The 15,976-nt window shown below is 48.5% G+C and overlaps 5 non-coding genes across 5 annotated transcripts; all 5 read right to left on the bottom strand.

Moving 5' to 3' along the window:
* Positions 1-683: 683 nt before the first annotated feature.
* Positions 684-803, bottom strand: LOC137322282 (5S ribosomal RNA). The gene has a single exon (XR_010963037.1). It is a non-coding gene; the product is annotated as a 5S ribosomal RNA (ribosomal RNA).
* A 2,992-nt stretch (positions 804-3,795) lies between these two features.
* Positions 3,796-3,915, bottom strand: LOC137322281 (5S ribosomal RNA). The gene has a single exon (XR_010963036.1). It is a non-coding gene; the product is annotated as a 5S ribosomal RNA (ribosomal RNA).
* Positions 3,916-6,907: 2,992 nt separating this feature from the next.
* On the bottom strand, positions 6,908-7,026 carry LOC137322227 (5S ribosomal RNA). Its single transcript, XR_010962984.1, has one exon. It is a non-coding gene; the product is annotated as a 5S ribosomal RNA (ribosomal RNA).
* A 2,996-nt stretch (positions 7,027-10,022) lies between these two features.
* Positions 10,023-10,142, bottom strand: LOC137322280 (5S ribosomal RNA). The gene has a single exon (XR_010963035.1). It is a non-coding gene; the product is annotated as a 5S ribosomal RNA (ribosomal RNA).
* A 2,996-nt stretch (positions 10,143-13,138) lies between these two features.
* Positions 13,139-13,258, bottom strand: LOC137322278 (5S ribosomal RNA). The gene has a single exon (XR_010963034.1). It is a non-coding gene; the product is annotated as a 5S ribosomal RNA (ribosomal RNA).
* Positions 13,259-15,976: the final 2,718 nt, after the last annotated feature.

The raw sequence follows: 15,976 nt of genomic DNA, 5'->3' as shown, positions 1-15,976 counted from the left end.
CCCAAAAAGCTGTTGAGGCTGGGGATCAATTGAAAATCTCAAAACCGAGATTGATTGATTTTTGTTAGGCACGGGTGTTGAGGGTTATGGAGCACAGGCGGGTAAATGGAGTTAAGGTACACATCAGTCACGAATGGCGGAACAGGCTCAAAGGGCTGAATGGCCTTCTCCCGTTCCTATGAACGTGCTGCCAGGAAATGGGCCGAGGAAAGCGAGCAACAGCGAGCGAGCGAGCGAGCGAGCGAGCGATCAGCAAAAAGACTGGCAAATGAAGGCAGCGTCGGCGTGAAGAACAGCAAACAGCGAACAAGAAAAGCCGACGGCAGTTGCTATTTCCAGGCGGTGTCCCAAGCGAGTACTGACCAGGCCTGCCTCTGACTTAGCTTGTGATATCGGATGGGATGGGGTACTTTTCAGAGGAGTGTGGTAGTAAGCGATGGCCTGCTTTGCTTCTCTTTACTTAAACGCTTGCTGCTTTGTGTATGTTTTTTGCCAGCTTATTTTCTTCATGTGTTTTTTTTTGTTGACTCTGTGTCGACTCCCTTGCCTTTGTCTGGCAGCAGGAGAATGTGCAGCAAAGGAATGGGCAAAGGAAAGCGAGAGAGAGTGCAGGAGCAAGCAGCAAAAAGCTTTGTGATTGAAGGGAGTGCGCAGAGCTGAGAGCAGCCTCTGCTGGCAAGAAAAGCCTACTGCACCTGGTATTCCCAGGCGGTCTCCCATCCAAGTACTAACCAGGCCTGACTCTGCTTAAGCTTCCGAGATCAGACGAGATCGGGCGTTTTCAGACTAGTATGGCCGTAGGCATCAATTGCTTGCTTTTCCCTTTACTTAAAGGGCTGCAATCCTCTTCTTCATTCTTTACCACACTTTCTGCACTTGCCTGGCGCCGGGGGAAACAACATCACTCACAGGGTACACGCATTCGCACTGCCAAACACAAACACACACAAGTCCTGCTTCATCTGCAAAACAATCACATAGCAAGCTCAACGCTTCATTCAAATCCTACAACATAGCAACAGGAGGAGGCCATTCACACCCGCCTGCCTGCCTGCCTGCCTGCCTGCCTGCCTGCCTGCTCCGCCATTTCAGAACATCATGGCTCATCTCTCATCCAACTCCAGAGACCTGCCTTTCGCCCATATCCCTTCATACCTTTGCTTGACAAAAACCTATCTCTCTCACATTTCAATTTCGCAATTCAGCTCCTATCAATTGCCCTTTGCGTGAGAGACTTACAAACTTCTACCACCCTTTGTGGGTAGTAATGTTTTCTCATCTCTCTCCTCAAAGGTCTGGCTCTACTTTTTAGACTCTGCCCCCTACTCCTAGAATCCCCAACCAGCGGAAATAGTTGCTCTCTATCCACCCTATCTGTTCCCCTTAATATCTTATGAACTTCCATCAGATCACCCCTTAACCTTCGAAACTCCAGAGAATACAACCCCAATTTGTGTCATCTCTCCTCGTAACTTAACCCTTGAAGTCCGGCTAGCGTTCTAGTAAACCTACGCTGCACTCCCTCCGAGGCCGATATGTCCTTCCGAAGGTGCGGTGCCCAGAACTGCTCACAGTACTCCAGGTGCGGTCTTACCAGGGTTTTGTATAGCTGCAGCATAACTTCTGCCGCCTTGTACTCTAGTCCTCTACTCACACTTTCACCAGCTACGGATAGGGACCAAGTTAAAAACAAGGACCTCAAAGGTAGCAATCTCTGCAAGGGAAAACATTTACTGGCCTGTGGCCTCCTTCTGTGCTGTACTAAGAAGTAAACTTAGCACTGACCTTTCTCACATAAAAACTCATCAACACCTGCGCTGGACTTCTGGCTAGTGTCTTCGCGACGAAAGCCCCTGAAATCATTCAATAAACACATGCCGTGATTGTTGGTCGGGAGAGGCCTTTCGGGACTTTCCGCATGCATGAACTAAAATGGGCATCAAAATGGTGATGGAGAGGCTTGTAGATTATGTGGTGTAGGCATAAGAAATGGGGCAGGCAGAGGCCCTAAGGGGTGAAATTGACCTGTCGGAGGCCCGGCAAAACCTGGGGAGAAAGGGACAGAAGTCCAAATGTTGGGTAAAGAAAATGTAGATTCAATATGAAAAGTCAGTACTTGACTGCTTACCTCACGCAATTGGAGGGTTGCCAAGCCTCCAGGATTGCCCTGGAGTCTCCAGGAATTAAAGATTAATCTCCTGGACACTGCTGCCAACCAACCGTGGAGAAACATCATAGAGGCATTAAAAGAAAAATGGTTTTTCCTTTTCTTTGAACGCTTTTCTTAATTAGTTCGAAAATTATAGCAGATGGGTCAAAAAGGATGTTTGACTGGGTCGGGTGGTTGGAAGTCATGTGATAAAACCTCCAGGAATGCGTCCAACCAGAGTTGGCAACCCTACCTACCCTTCATTGCCTTCCCCTGGCCTTAACCTTCATTAGCTTCACCATTCCTTCACTCACTCACCCAATCACTCACTCACTCACTCACTCACTGCTGCAAAAACGCTGCTCCCTCCTGCCTCAAAATACAGACAACCGGGGAGCAGCCTTTTCTCCTCTCCCAGGCCCAGCTGCTTAGAAAAGGCTCAAGCCCACACCCCAATTTAAGTCACCTTGGCCCAATTCAGGCCAGAAGAAGATGTGTGCCTTTCCGCACATGGATAAAAGCAGCCGCTGGCCCCGATTTGACCGGCAGGTCGGCGAATGTTAGTCTTCATCTCAACAGGGCTGGAATACAATACAAAGTTATGCTACGGTTGTATAAAGCTCTGCTTAGACCGCATCTGGAGTACTGCGTTCAGTTCTGGGCACCACACCTCAGGAAGGATACACTGGTCTTGGAGGGGCTGCAGCGCACATTTACCAAAATGATACCGGGGCTAAAAGGGTTAAGTTGTCAGGACAGGTTGCATCGACTCGGCTCGTATTCCCTTGAGTTTAGAAGATTAAGATCTAATTGAGGTGTTTAAGATTATTAAAGGAGCTGATAGGCTCGATAGAGAAACTATTTCCTCTGGTGGGGGAGTCCGGAACAAGGGGGCATAATCTGAAAATTACAGCTAGGCAGTTCACGGGTGATGTCAGGAAGCACTTCTTCACACAAAGTGCAGTAGAAATCTGGAACTCTCTCCCCCAAAAAGCTGTTGAGGCTGGGGATCAATTGAAAATCTCAAAACCGAGATTGATTGATTTTTGTTAGGCACGGGTGTTGAGGGTTATGGAGCAAAGGCGGGTAAATGGAGTTAAGGTACACATCAGTCACGAATGGCGGAACAGGCTCAAAGGGCTGAATGGCCTTCTCCCGTTCCTATGAACGTGCTGCCAGGAAATGGGCCGACGAAAGCGAGCGAGCGAGCGATCAGCAAAAAGACTGGCAAATGAAGGCAGCGTCGGCGTGAAGAACAGCAAACAGCGAACAAGAAAAGCCGACGGCAGTTGCTATTTCCAGGCGGTGTCCCAAGCGAGTACTGACCAGGCCTGCCTCTGACTTAGCTTGTGATATCGGATGGGATGGGGTACTTTTCAGAGGAGTGTGGTAGTAAGCGATGGCCTGCTTTGCTTCTCTTTACTTAAACGCTTGCTGCTTTGTGTATGTTTTTTGCCAGCTTATTTTCTTCATGTGTTTTTTTTTGTTGACTCTGTGTCGACTCCCTTGCCTTTGTCTGGCAGCAGGAGAATGTGCAGCAAAGGAATGGGCAAAGGAAAGCGAGAGAGAGTGCAGGAGCAAGCAGCAAAAAGCTTTGTGATTGAAGGGAGTGCGCAGAGCTGAGAGCAGCCTCTGCTGGCAAGAAAAGCCTACTGCACCTGGTATTCCCAGGCGGTCTCCCATCCAAGTACTAACCAGGCCTGACTCTGCTTAAGCTTCCGAGATCAGACGAGATCGGGCGTTTTCAGACTAGTATGGCCGTAGGCATCAATTGCTTGCTTTTCCCTTTACTTAAAGGGCTGCAATCCTCTTCTTCATTCTTTACCACACTTTCTGCACTTGCCTGGCGCCGGGGGAAACAACATCACTCACAGGGTACACGCATTCGCACTGCCAAACACAAACACACACAAGTCCTGCTTCATCTGCAAAACAATCACATAGCAAGCTCAACGCTTCATTCAAATCCTACAACATAGCAACAGGAGGAGGCCATTCACACCCGCCTGCCTGCCTGCCTGCCTGCCTGCCTGCCTGCCTGCTCCGCCATTTCAGAACATCATGGCTCATCTCTCATCCAACTCCAGAGACCTGCCTTTCGCCCATATCCCTTCATACCTTTGCTTGACAAAAACCTATCTCTCTCACATTTCAATTTCGCAATTCAGCTCCTATCAATTGCCCTTTGCGTGAGAGACTTACAAACTTCTACCACCCTTTGTGGGTAGTAATGTTTTCTCATCTCTCTCCTCAAAGGTCTGGCTCTACTTTTTAGACTCTGCCCCCTACTCCTAGAATCCCCAACCAGCGGAAATAGTTGCTCTCTATCCACCCTATCTGTTCCCCTTAATATCTTATGAACTTCCATCAGATCACCCCTTAACCTTCGAAACTCCAGAGAATACAACCCCAATTTGTGTCATCTCTCCTCGTAACTTAACCCTTGAAGTCCGGCTAGCGTTCTAGTAAACCTACGCTGCACTCCCTCCGAGGCCGATATGTCCTTCCGAAGGTGCGGTGCCCAGAACTGCTCACAGTACTCCAGGTGCGGTCTTACCAGGGTTTTGTATAGCTGCAGCATAACTTCTGCCGCCTTGTACTCTAGTCCTCTACTCACACTTTCACCAGCTACGGATAGGGACCAAGTTAAAAACAAGGACCTCAAAGGTAGCAATCTCTGCAAGGGAAAACATTTACTGGCCTGTGGCCTCCTTCTGTGCTGTACTAAGAAGTAAACTTAGCACTGACCTTTCTCACATAAAAACTCATCAACACCTGCGCTGGACTTCTGGCTAGTGTCTTCGCGACGAAAGCCCCTGAAATCATTCAATAAACACATGCCGTGATTGTTGGTCGGGAGAGGCCTTTCGGGACTTTCCGCATGCATGAACTAAAATGGGCATCAAAATGGTGATGGAGAGGCTTGTAGATTATGTGGTGTAGGCATAAGAAATGGGGCAGGCAGAGGCCCTAAGGGGTGAAATTGACCTGTCGGAGGCCCGGCAAAACCTGGGGAGAAAGGGACAGAAGTCCAAATGTTGGGTAAAGAAAATGTAGATTCAATATGAAAAGTCAGTACTTGACTGCTTACCTCACGCAATTGGAGGGTTGCCAAGCCTCCAGGATTGCCCTGGAGTCTCCAGGAATTAAAGATTAATCTCCTGGACACTGCTGCCAACCAACCGTGGAGAAACATCATAGAGGCATTAAAAGAAAAATGGTTTTTCCTTTTCTTTGAACGCTTTTCTTAATTAGTTCGAAAATTATAGCAGATGGGTCAAAAAGGATGTTTGACTGGGTCGGGTGGTTGGAAGTCATGTGATAAAACCTCCAGGAATGCGTCCAACCAGAGTTGGCAACCCTACCTACCCTTCATTGCCTTCCCCTGGCCTTAACCTTCATTAGCTTCACCATTCCTTCACTCACTCACCCAATCACTCACTCACTCACTCACTCACTGCTGCAAAAACGCTGCTCCCTCCTGCCTCAAAATACAGACAACCGGGGAGCAGCCTTTTCTCCTCTCCCAGGCCCAGCTGCTTAGAAAAGGCTCAAGCCCACACCCCAATTTAAGTCACCTTGGCCCAATTCAGGCCAGAAGAAGATGTGTGCCTTTCCGCACATGGATAAAAGCAGCCGCTGGCCCCGATTTGACCGGCAGGTCGGCGAATGTTAGTCTTCATCTCAACAGGGCTGGAATACAATACAAAGTTATGCTACGGTTGTATAAAGCTCTGCTTAGACCGCATCTGGAGTACTGCGTTCAGTTCTGGGCACCACACCTCAGGAAGGATACACTGGTCTTGGAGGGGCTGCAGCGCACATTTACCAAAATGATACCGGGGCTAAAAGGGTTAAGTTGTCAGGACAGGTTGCATCGACTCGGCTCGTATTCCCTTGAGTTTAGAAGATTAAGATCTAATTGAGGTGTTTAAGATTATTAAAGGAGCTGATAGGCTCGATAGAGAAACTATTTCCTCTGGTGGGGGAGTCCGGAACAAGGGGGCATAATCTGAAAATTACAGCTAGGCAGTTCACGGGTGATGTCAGGAAGCACTTCTTCACACAAAGTGCAGTAGAAATCTGGAACTCTCTCCCCCAAAAAGCTGTTGAGGCTGGGGATCAATTGAAAATCTCAAAACCGAGATTGATTGATTTTTGTTAGGCACGGGTGTTGAGGGTTATGGAGCAAAGGCGGGTAAATGGAGTTAAGGTACACATCAGTCACGAATGGCGGAACAGGCTCAAAGGGCTGAATGGCCTTCTCCCGTTCCTATGAACGTGCTGCCAGGAAATGGGCCGACGAAAGCGAGCGAGCGAGCGATCAGCAAAAAGACTGGCAAATGAAGGCAGCGTCGGCGTGAAGAACAGCAAACAGCGAACAAGAAAAGCCGACGGCAGTTGCTATTTCCAGGCGGTGTCCCAAGCGAGTACTGACCAGGCCTGCCTCTGACTTAGCTTGTGATATCGGATGGGATGGGGTACTTTTCAGAGGAGTGTGGTAGTAAGCGATGGCCTGCTTTGCTTCTCTTTACTTAAACGCTTGCTGCTTTGTGTATGTTTTTTGCCAGCTTATTTTCTTCATGTGTTTTTTTTTGTTGACTCTGTGTCGACTCCCTTGCCTTTGTCTGGCAGCAGGAGAATGTGCAGCAAAGGAATGGGCAAAGGAAAGCGAGAGAGAGTGCAGGAGCAAGCAGCAAAAAGCTTTGTGATTGAAGGGAGTGCGCAGAGCTGAGAGCAGCCTCTGCTGGCAAGAAAAGCCTACTGCACCTGGTATTCCCAGGCGGTCTCCCATCCAAGTACTAACCAGGCCTGACTCTGCTTAGCTTCCGAGATCAGACGAGATCGGGCATTTTCAGACTAGTATGGCCGTAGGCATTGATTGCTTGCTTTTCCCTTTACTTAAAGGGCTGCAGTCCTCTTCTTCATTCTTTACCACACTTTCTGCACTTGCCTGGCGCCGGGGGAAACAACATCACTCACAGGGTACACGCATTCGCACTGCCAAACACAAACACACACAAGTCCTGCTTCATCTGCAAAACAATCACATAGCAAGCTCAACGCTTCATTCAAATCCTACAACATAGCAACAGGAGGAGGCCATTCACACCCGCCTGCCTGCCTGCCTGCCTGCCTGCCTGCCTGCTCCGCCATTTCAGAACATCATGGCTCATCTCTCATCCAACTCCAGAGACCTGCCTTTCGCCCATATCCCTTCATACCTTTGCTTGACAAAAACCTATCTCTCTCACATTTCAATTTCGCAATTCAGCTCCTATCAATTGCCCTTTGCGTGAGAGACTTACAAACTTCTACCACCCTTTGTGTGTAGTAATGTTTTCTCATCTCTCTCCTCAAAGGTCTGGCTCTACTTTTTAGACTCTGCCCCCTACTCCTAGAATCCCCAACCAGCGGAAATAGTTGCTCTCTATCCACCCTATCTGTTCCCCTTAATATCTTATGAACTTCCATCAGATCACCCTTTAACCTTCGAAACTCCAGAGAATACAACCCCAATTTGTGTCATCTCTCCTCGTAACTTAACCCTTGAAGTCCGGCTAGCGTTCTAGTAAACCTACGCTGCACTCCCTCCGAGGCCGATATGTCCTTCCGAAGGTGCGGTGCCCAGAACTGCTCACAGTACTCCAGGTGCGGTCTTACCAGGGTTTTGTATAGCTGCAGCATAACTTCTGCCGCCTTGTACTCTAGTCCTCTACTCACACTTTCACCAGCTACGGATAGGGACCAAGTTAAAAACAAGGACCTCAAAGGTAGCAATCTCTGCAAGGGAAAACATTTACTGGCCTGTGGCCTCCTTCTGTGCTGTACTAAGAAGTAAACTTAGCACTGACCTTTCTCACATAAAAACTCATCAACACCTGCGCTGGACTTCTGGCTAGTGTCTTCGCGACGAAAGCCCCTGAAATCATTCAATAAACACATGCCGTGATTGTTGGTCGGGAGAGGCCTTTCGGGACTTTCCGCATGCATGAACTAAAATGGGCATCAAAATGGTGATGGAGAGGCTTGTAGATTATGTGGTGTAGGCATAAGAAATGGGGCAGGCAGAGGCCCTAAGGGGTGAAATTGACCTGTCGGAGGCCCGGCAAAACCTGGGGAGAAAGGGACAGAAGTCCAAATGTTGGGTAAAGAAAATGTAGATTCAATATGAAAAGTCAGTACTTGACTGCTTACCTCACGCAATTGGAGGGTTGCCAAGCCTCCAGGATTGCCCTGGAGTCTCCAGGAATTAAAGATTAATCTCCTGGACACTGCTGCCAACCAACCGTGGAGAAACATCATAGAGGCATTAAAAGAAAAATGGTTTTTCCTTTTCTTTGAACGCTTTTCTTAATTAGTTCGAAAATTATAGCAGATGGGTCAAAAAGGATGTTTGACTGGGTCGGGTGGTTGGAAGTCATGTGATAAAACCTCCAGGAATGCGTCCAACCAGAGTTGGCAACCCTACCTACCCTTCATTGCCTTCCCCTGGCCTTAACCTTCATTAGCTTCACCATTCCTTCACTCACTCACCCAATCACTCACTCACTCACTCACTCACTCACTCACTGCTGCAAAAACGCTGCTCCCTCCTGCCTCAAAATACAGACAACCGGGGAGCAGCCTTTTCTCCTCTCCCAGGCCCAGCTGCTTAGAAAAGGCTCAAGCCCACACCCCAATTTAAGTCACCTTGGCCCAATTCAGGCCAGAAGAAGATGTGTGCCTTTCCGCACATGGATAAAAGCAGCCGCTGGCCCCGATTTGACCGGCAGGTCGGCGAATGTTAGTCTTCATCTCAACAGGGCTGGAATACAATACAAAGTTATGCTACGGTTGTATAAAGCTCTGCTTAGACCGCATCTGGAGTACTGCGTTCAGTTCTGGGCACCACACCTCAGGAAGGATACACTGGTCTTGGAGGGGCTGCAGCGCACATTTACCAAAATGATACCGGGGCTAAAAGGGTTAAGTTGTCAGGACAGGTTGCATCGACTCGGCTCGTATTCCCTTGAGTTTAGAAGATTAAGATCTAATTGAGGTGTTTAAGATTATTAAAGGAGCTGATAGGCTCGATAGAGAAACTATTTCCTCTGGTGGGGGAGTCCGGAACAAGGGGGCATAATCTGAAAATTACAGCTAGGCAGTTCACGGGTGATGTCAGGAAGCACTTCTTCACACAAAGTGCAGTAGAAATCTGGAACTCTCTCCCCCAAAAAGCTGTTGAGGCTGGGGATCAATTGAAAATCTCAAAACCGAGATTGATTGATTTTTGTTAGGCACGGGTGTTGAGGGTTATGGAGCAAAGGCGGGTAAATGGAGTTAAGGTACACATCAGTCACGAATGGCGGAACAGGCTCAAAGGGCTGAATGGCCTTCTCCCGTTCCTATGAACGTGCTGCCAGGAAATGGGCCGACGAAAGCGAGCGAGCGAGCGATCAGCAAAAAGACTGGCAAATGAAGGCAGCGTCGGCGTGAAGAACAGCAAACAGCGAACAAGAAAAGCCGACGGCAGTTGCTATTTCCAGGCGGTGTCCCAAGCGAGTACTGACCAGGCCTGCCTCTGACTTAGCTTGTGATATCGGATGGGATGGGGTACTTTTCAGAGGAGTGTGGTAGTAAGCGATGGCCTGCTTTGCTTCTCTTTACTTAAACGCTTGCTGCTTTGTGTATGTTTTTTGCCAGCTTATTTTCTTCATGTGTTTTTTTTTGTTGACTCTGTGTCGACTCCCTTGCCTTTGTCTGGCAGCAGGAGAATGTGCAGCAAAGGAATGGGCAAAGGAAAGCGAGAGAGAGTGCAGGAGCAAGCAGAAAAAAGCTTTGTGATTGAAGGGAGTGCGCAGAGCTGAGAGCAGCCTCTGCTGGCAAGAAAAGCCTACTGCACCTGGTATTCCCAGGCGGTCTCCCATCCAAGTACTAACCAGGCCTGACTCTGCTTAAGCTTCCGAGATCAGACGAGATCGGGCGTTTTCAGACTAGTATGGCCGTAGGCATTGATTGCTTGCTTTTCCCTTTACTTAAAGGGCTGCAGTCCTCTTCTTCATTCTTTACCACACTTTCTGCACTTGCCTGGCGCCGGGGGAAACAACATCACTCACAGGGTACACGCATTCGCACTGCCAAACACAAACACACACAAGTCCTGCTTCATCTGCAAAACAATCACATAGCAAGCTCAACGCTTCATTCAAATCCTACAACATAGCAACAGGAGGAGGCCATTCACACCCGCCTGCCTGCCTGCCTGCCTGCCTGCCTGCCTGCTCCGCCATTTCAGAACATCATGGCTCATCTCTCATCCAACTCCAGAGACCTGCCTTTCGCCCATATCCCTTCATACCTTTGCTTGACAAAAACCTATCTCTCTCACATTTCAATTTCGCAATTCAGCTCCTATCAATTGCCCTTTGCGTGAGAGACTTACAAACTTCTACCACCCTTTGTGTGTAGTAATGTTTTCTCATCTCTCTCCTCAAAGGTCTGGCTCTACTTTTTAGACTCTGCCCCCTACTCCTAGAATCCCCAACCAGCGGAAATAGTTGCTCTCTATCCACCCTATCTGTTCCCCTTAATATCTTATGAACTTCCATCAGATCACCCTTTAACCTTCGAAACTCCAGAGAATACAACCCCAATTTGTGTCATCTCTCCTCGTAACTTAACCCTTGAAGTCCGGCTAGCGTTCTAGTAAACCTACGCTGCACTCCCTCCGAGGCCGATATGTCCTTCCGAAGGTGCGGTGCCCAGAACTGCTCACAGTACTCCAGGTGCGGTCTTACCAGGGTTTTGTATAGCTGCAGCATAACTTCTGCCGCCTTGTACTCTAGTCCTCTACTCACACTTTCACCAGCTACGGATAGGGACCAAGTTAAAAACAAGGACCTCAAAGGTAGCAATCTCTGCAAGGGAAAACATTTACTGGCCTGTGGCCTCCTTCTGTGCTGTACTAAGAAGTAAACTTAGCACTGACCTTTCTCACATAAAAACTCATCAACACCTGCGCTGGACTTCTGGCTAGTGTCTTCGCGACGAAAGCCCCTGAAATCATTCAATAAACACATGCCGTGATTGTTGGTCGGGAGAGGCCTTTCGGGACTTTCCGCATGCATGAACTAAAATGGGCATCAAAATGGTGATGGAGAGGCTTGTAGATTATGTGGTGTAGGCATAAGAAATGGGGCAGGCAGAGGCCCTAAGGGGTGAAATTGACCTGTCGGAGGCCCGGCAAAACCTGGGGAGAAAGGGACAGAAGTCCAAATGTTGGGTAAAGAAAATGTAGATTCAATATGAAAAGTCAGTACTTGACTGCTTACCTCACGCAATTGGAGGGTTGCCAAGCCTCCAGGATTGCCCTGGAGTCTCCAGGAATTAAAGATTAATCTCCTGGACACTGCTGCCAACCAACCGTGGAGAAACATCATAGAGGCATTAAAAGAAAAATGGTTTTTCCTTTTCTTTGAACGCTTTTCTTAATTAGTTCGAAAATTATAGCAGATGGGTCAAAAAGGATGTTTGACTGGGTCGGGTGGTTGGAAGTCATGTGATAAAACCTCCAGGAATGCGTCCAACCAGAGTTGGCAACCCTACCTACCCTTCATTGCCTTCCCCTGGCCTTAACCTTCATTAGCTTCACCATTCCTTCACTCACTCACCCAATCACTCACTCACTCACTCACTCACTCACTCACTGCTGCAAAAACGCTGCTCCCTCCTGCCTCAAAATACAGACAACCGGGGAGCAGCCTTTTCTCCTCTCCCAGGCCCAGCTGCTTAGAAAAGGCTCAAGCCCACACCCCAATTTAAGTCACCTTGGCCCAATTCAGGCCAGAAGAAGATGTGTGCCTTTCCGCACATGGATAAAAGCAGCCGCTGGCCCCGATTTGACCGGCAGGTCGGCGAATGTTAGTCTTCATCTCAACAGGGCTGGAATACAATACAAAGTTATGCTACGGTTGTATAAAGCTCTGCTTAGACCGCATCTGGAGTACTGCGTTCAGTTCTGGGCACCACACCTCAGGAAGGATACACTGGTCTTGGAGGGGCTGCAGCGCACATTTACCAAAATGATACCGGGGCTAAAAGGGTTAAGATGTCAGGACAGGTTGCATCGACTCGGCTCGTATTCCCTTGAGTTTAGAAGATTAAGATCTAATTGAGGTGTTTAAGATTATTAAAGGAGCTGATAGGCTCGATAGAGAAACTATTTCCTCTGGTGGGGGAGTCCGGAACAAGGGGGCATAATCTGAAAATTACAGCTAGGCAGTTCACGGGTGATGTCAGGAAGCACTTCTTCACACAAAGTGCAGTAGAAATCTGGAACTCTCTCCCCCAAAAAGCTGTTGAGGCTGGGGATCAATTGAAAATCTCAAAACCGAGATTGATTGATTTTTGTTAGGCACGGGTGTTGAGGGTTATGGAGCAAAGGCGGGTAAATGGAGTTAAGGTACACATCAGTCACGAATGGCGGAACAGGCTCAAAGGGCTGAATGGCCTTCTCCCGTTCCTATGAACGTGCTGCCAGGAAATGGGCCGACGAAAGCGAGCGAGCGAGCGATCAGCAAAAAGACTGGCAAATGAAGGCAGCGTCGGCGTGAAGAACAGCAAACAGCGAACAAGAAAAGCCGACGGCAGTTGCTATTTCCAGGCGGTGTCCCAAGCGAGTACTGACCAGGCCTGCCTCTGACTTAGCTTGTGATATCGGATGGGATGGGGTACTTTTCAGAGGAGTGTGGTAGTAAGCGATGGCCTGCTTTGCTTCTCTTTACTTAAACGCTTGCTGCTTTGTGTATGTTTTTTGCCAGCTTATTTTCTTCATGTGTTTTTTTTTGTTGACTCTGTGTCGACTCCCTTGCCTTTGTCTGGCAGCAGGAGAATGTGCAGCAAAGGAATGGGCAAAGGAAAGCGAGAGAGAGTGCAGGAGCAAGCAGAAAAAAGCTTTGTGATTGAAGGGAGTGCGCAGAGCTGAGAGCAGCCTCTGCTGGCAAGAAAAGCCTACTGCACCTGGTATTCCCAGGCGGTCTCCCATCCAAGTACTAACCAGGCCTGACTCTGCTTAAGCTTCCGAGATCAGACGAGATCGGGCGTTTTCAGACTAGTATGGCCGTAGGCATTGATTGCTTGCTTTTCCCTTTACTTAAAGGGCTGCAGTCCTCTTCTTCATTCTTTACCACACTTTCTGCACTTGCCTGGCGCCGGGGGAAACAACATCACTCACAGGGTACACGCATTCGCACTGCCAAACACAAACACACACAAGTCCTGCTTCATCTGCAAAACAATCACATAGCAAGCTCAACGCTTCATTCAAATCCTACAACATAGCAACAGGAGGAGGCCATTCACACCCGCCTGCCTGCCTGCCTGCCTGCCTGCCTGCCTGCTCCGCCATTTCAGAACATCATGGCTCATCTCTCATCCAACTCCAGAGACCTGCCTTTCGCCCATATCCCTTCATACCTTTGCTTGACAAAAACCTATCTCTCTCACATTTCAATTTCGCAATTCAGCTCCTATCAATTGCCCTTTGCGTGAGAGACTTACAAACTTCTACCACCCTTTGTGTGTAGTAATGTTTTCTCATCTCTCTCCTCAAAGGTCTGGCTCTACTTTTTAGACTCTGCCCCCTACTCCTAGAATCCCCAACCAGCGGAAATAGTTGCTCTCTATCCACCCTATCTGTTCCCCTTAATATCTTATGAACTTCCATCAGATCACCCTTTAACCTTCGAAACTCCAGAGAATACAACCCCAATTTGTGTCATCTCTCCTCGTAACTTAACCCTTGAAGTCCGGCTAGCGTTCTAGTAAACCTACGCTGCACTCCCTCCGAGGCCGATATGTCCTTCCGAAGGTGCGGTGCCCAGAACTGCTCACAGTACTCCAGGTGCGGTCTTACCAGGGTTTTGTATAGCTGCAGCATAACTTCTGCCGCCTTGTACTCTAGTCCTCTACTCACACTTTCACCAGCTACGGATAGGGACCAAGTTAAAAACAAGGACCTCAAAGGTAGCAATCTCTGCAAGGGAAAACATTTACTGGCCTGTGGCCTCCTTCTGTGCTGTACTAAGAAGTAAACTTAGCACTGACCTTTCTCACATAAAAACTCATCAACACCTGCGCTGGACTTCTGGCTAGTGTCTTCGCGACGAAAGCCCCTGAAATCATTCAATAAACACATGCCGTGATTGTTGGTCGGGAGAGGCCTTTCGGGACTTTCCGCATGCATGAACTAAAATGGGCATCAAAATGGTGATGGAGAGGCTTGTAGATTATGTGGTGTAGGCATAAGAAATGGGGCAGGCAGAGGCCCTAAGGGGTGAAATTGACCTGTCGGAGGCCCGGCAAAACCTGGGGAGAAAGGGACAGAAGTCCAAATGTTGGGTAAAGAAAATGTAGATTCAATATGAAAAGTCAGTACTTGACTGCTTACCTCACGCAATTGGAGGGTTGCCAAGCCTCCAGGATTGCCCTGGAGTCTCCAGGAATTAAAGATTAATCTCCTGGACACTGCTGCCAACCAACCGTGGAGAAACATCATAGAGGCATTAAAAGAAAAATGGTTTTTCCTTTTCTTTGAACGCTTTTCTTAATTAGTTCGAAAATTATAGCAGATGGGTCAAAAAGGATGTTTGACTGGGTCGGGTGGTTGGAAGTCATGTGATAAAACCTCCAGGAATGCGTCCAACCAGAGTTGGCAACCCTACCTACCCTTCATTGCCTTCCCCTGGCCTTAACCTTCATTAGCTTCACCATTCCTTCACTCACTCACCCAATCACTCACTCACTCACTCACTCACTGCTGCAAAAACGCTGCTCCCTCCTGCCTCAAAATACAGACAACCGGGGAGCAGCCTTTTCTCCTCTCCCAGGCCCAGCTGCTTAGAAAAGGCTCAAGCCCACACCCCAATTTAAGTCACCTTGGCCCAATTCAGGCCAGAAGAAGATGTGTGCCTTTCCGCACATGGATAAAAGCAGCCGCTGGCCCCGATTTGACCGGCAGGTCGGCGAATGTTAGTCTTCATCTCAACAGGGCTGGAATACAATACAAAGTTATGCTACGGTTGTATAAAGCTCTGCTTAGACCGCATCTGGAGTACTGCGTTCAGTTCTGGGCACCACACCTCAGGAAGGATACACTGGTCTTGGAGGGGCTGCAGCGCACATTTACCAAAATGATACCGGGGCTAAAAGGGTTAAGTTGTCAGGACAGGTTGCATCGACTCGGCTCGTATTCCCTTGAGTTTAGAAGATTAAGATCTAATTGAGGTGTTTAAGATTATTAAAGGAGCTGATAGGCTCGATAGAGAAACTATTTCCTCTGGTGGGGGAGTCCGGAACAAGGGGGCATAATCTGAAAATTACAGCTAGGCAGTTCACGGGTGATGTCAGGAAGCACTTCTTCACACAAAGTGCAGTAGAAATCTGGAACTCTCTCCCCCAAAAAGCTGTTGAGGCTGGGGATCAATTGAAAATCTCAAAACCGAGATTGATTGATTTTTGTTAGGCACGGGTGTTGAGGGTTATGGAGCAAAGGCGGGTAAATGGAGTTAAGGTACACATCAGTCACGAATGGCGGAACAGGCTCAAAGGGCTGAATGGCCTTCTCCCGTTCCTATGAACGTGCTGCCAGGAAATGGGCCGACGAAAGCGAGCGAGCGAGCGATCAGCAAAAAGACTGGCAAATGAAGGCAGCGTCGGCGTGAAGAACAGCAAACAGCGAACAAGAAAAGCCGACGGCAGTTGCTATTTCCAGGCGGTGTCCCAAGCGAGTACTGACCAGGCCTGCCTCTGACTTAGCTTGTGATATCGGATGGGATGGGGTACTTT

The sequence above is a fragment of the Heptranchias perlo genome, chromosome 5, assembly GCF_035084215.1.
Source record: "Heptranchias perlo isolate sHepPer1 chromosome 5, sHepPer1.hap1, whole genome shotgun sequence".
Taxonomy (NCBI): domain Eukaryota; kingdom Metazoa; phylum Chordata; class Chondrichthyes; order Hexanchiformes; family Hexanchidae; genus Heptranchias; species Heptranchias perlo.
This window is presented reverse-complemented; position numbering and strand designations above follow the sequence as displayed.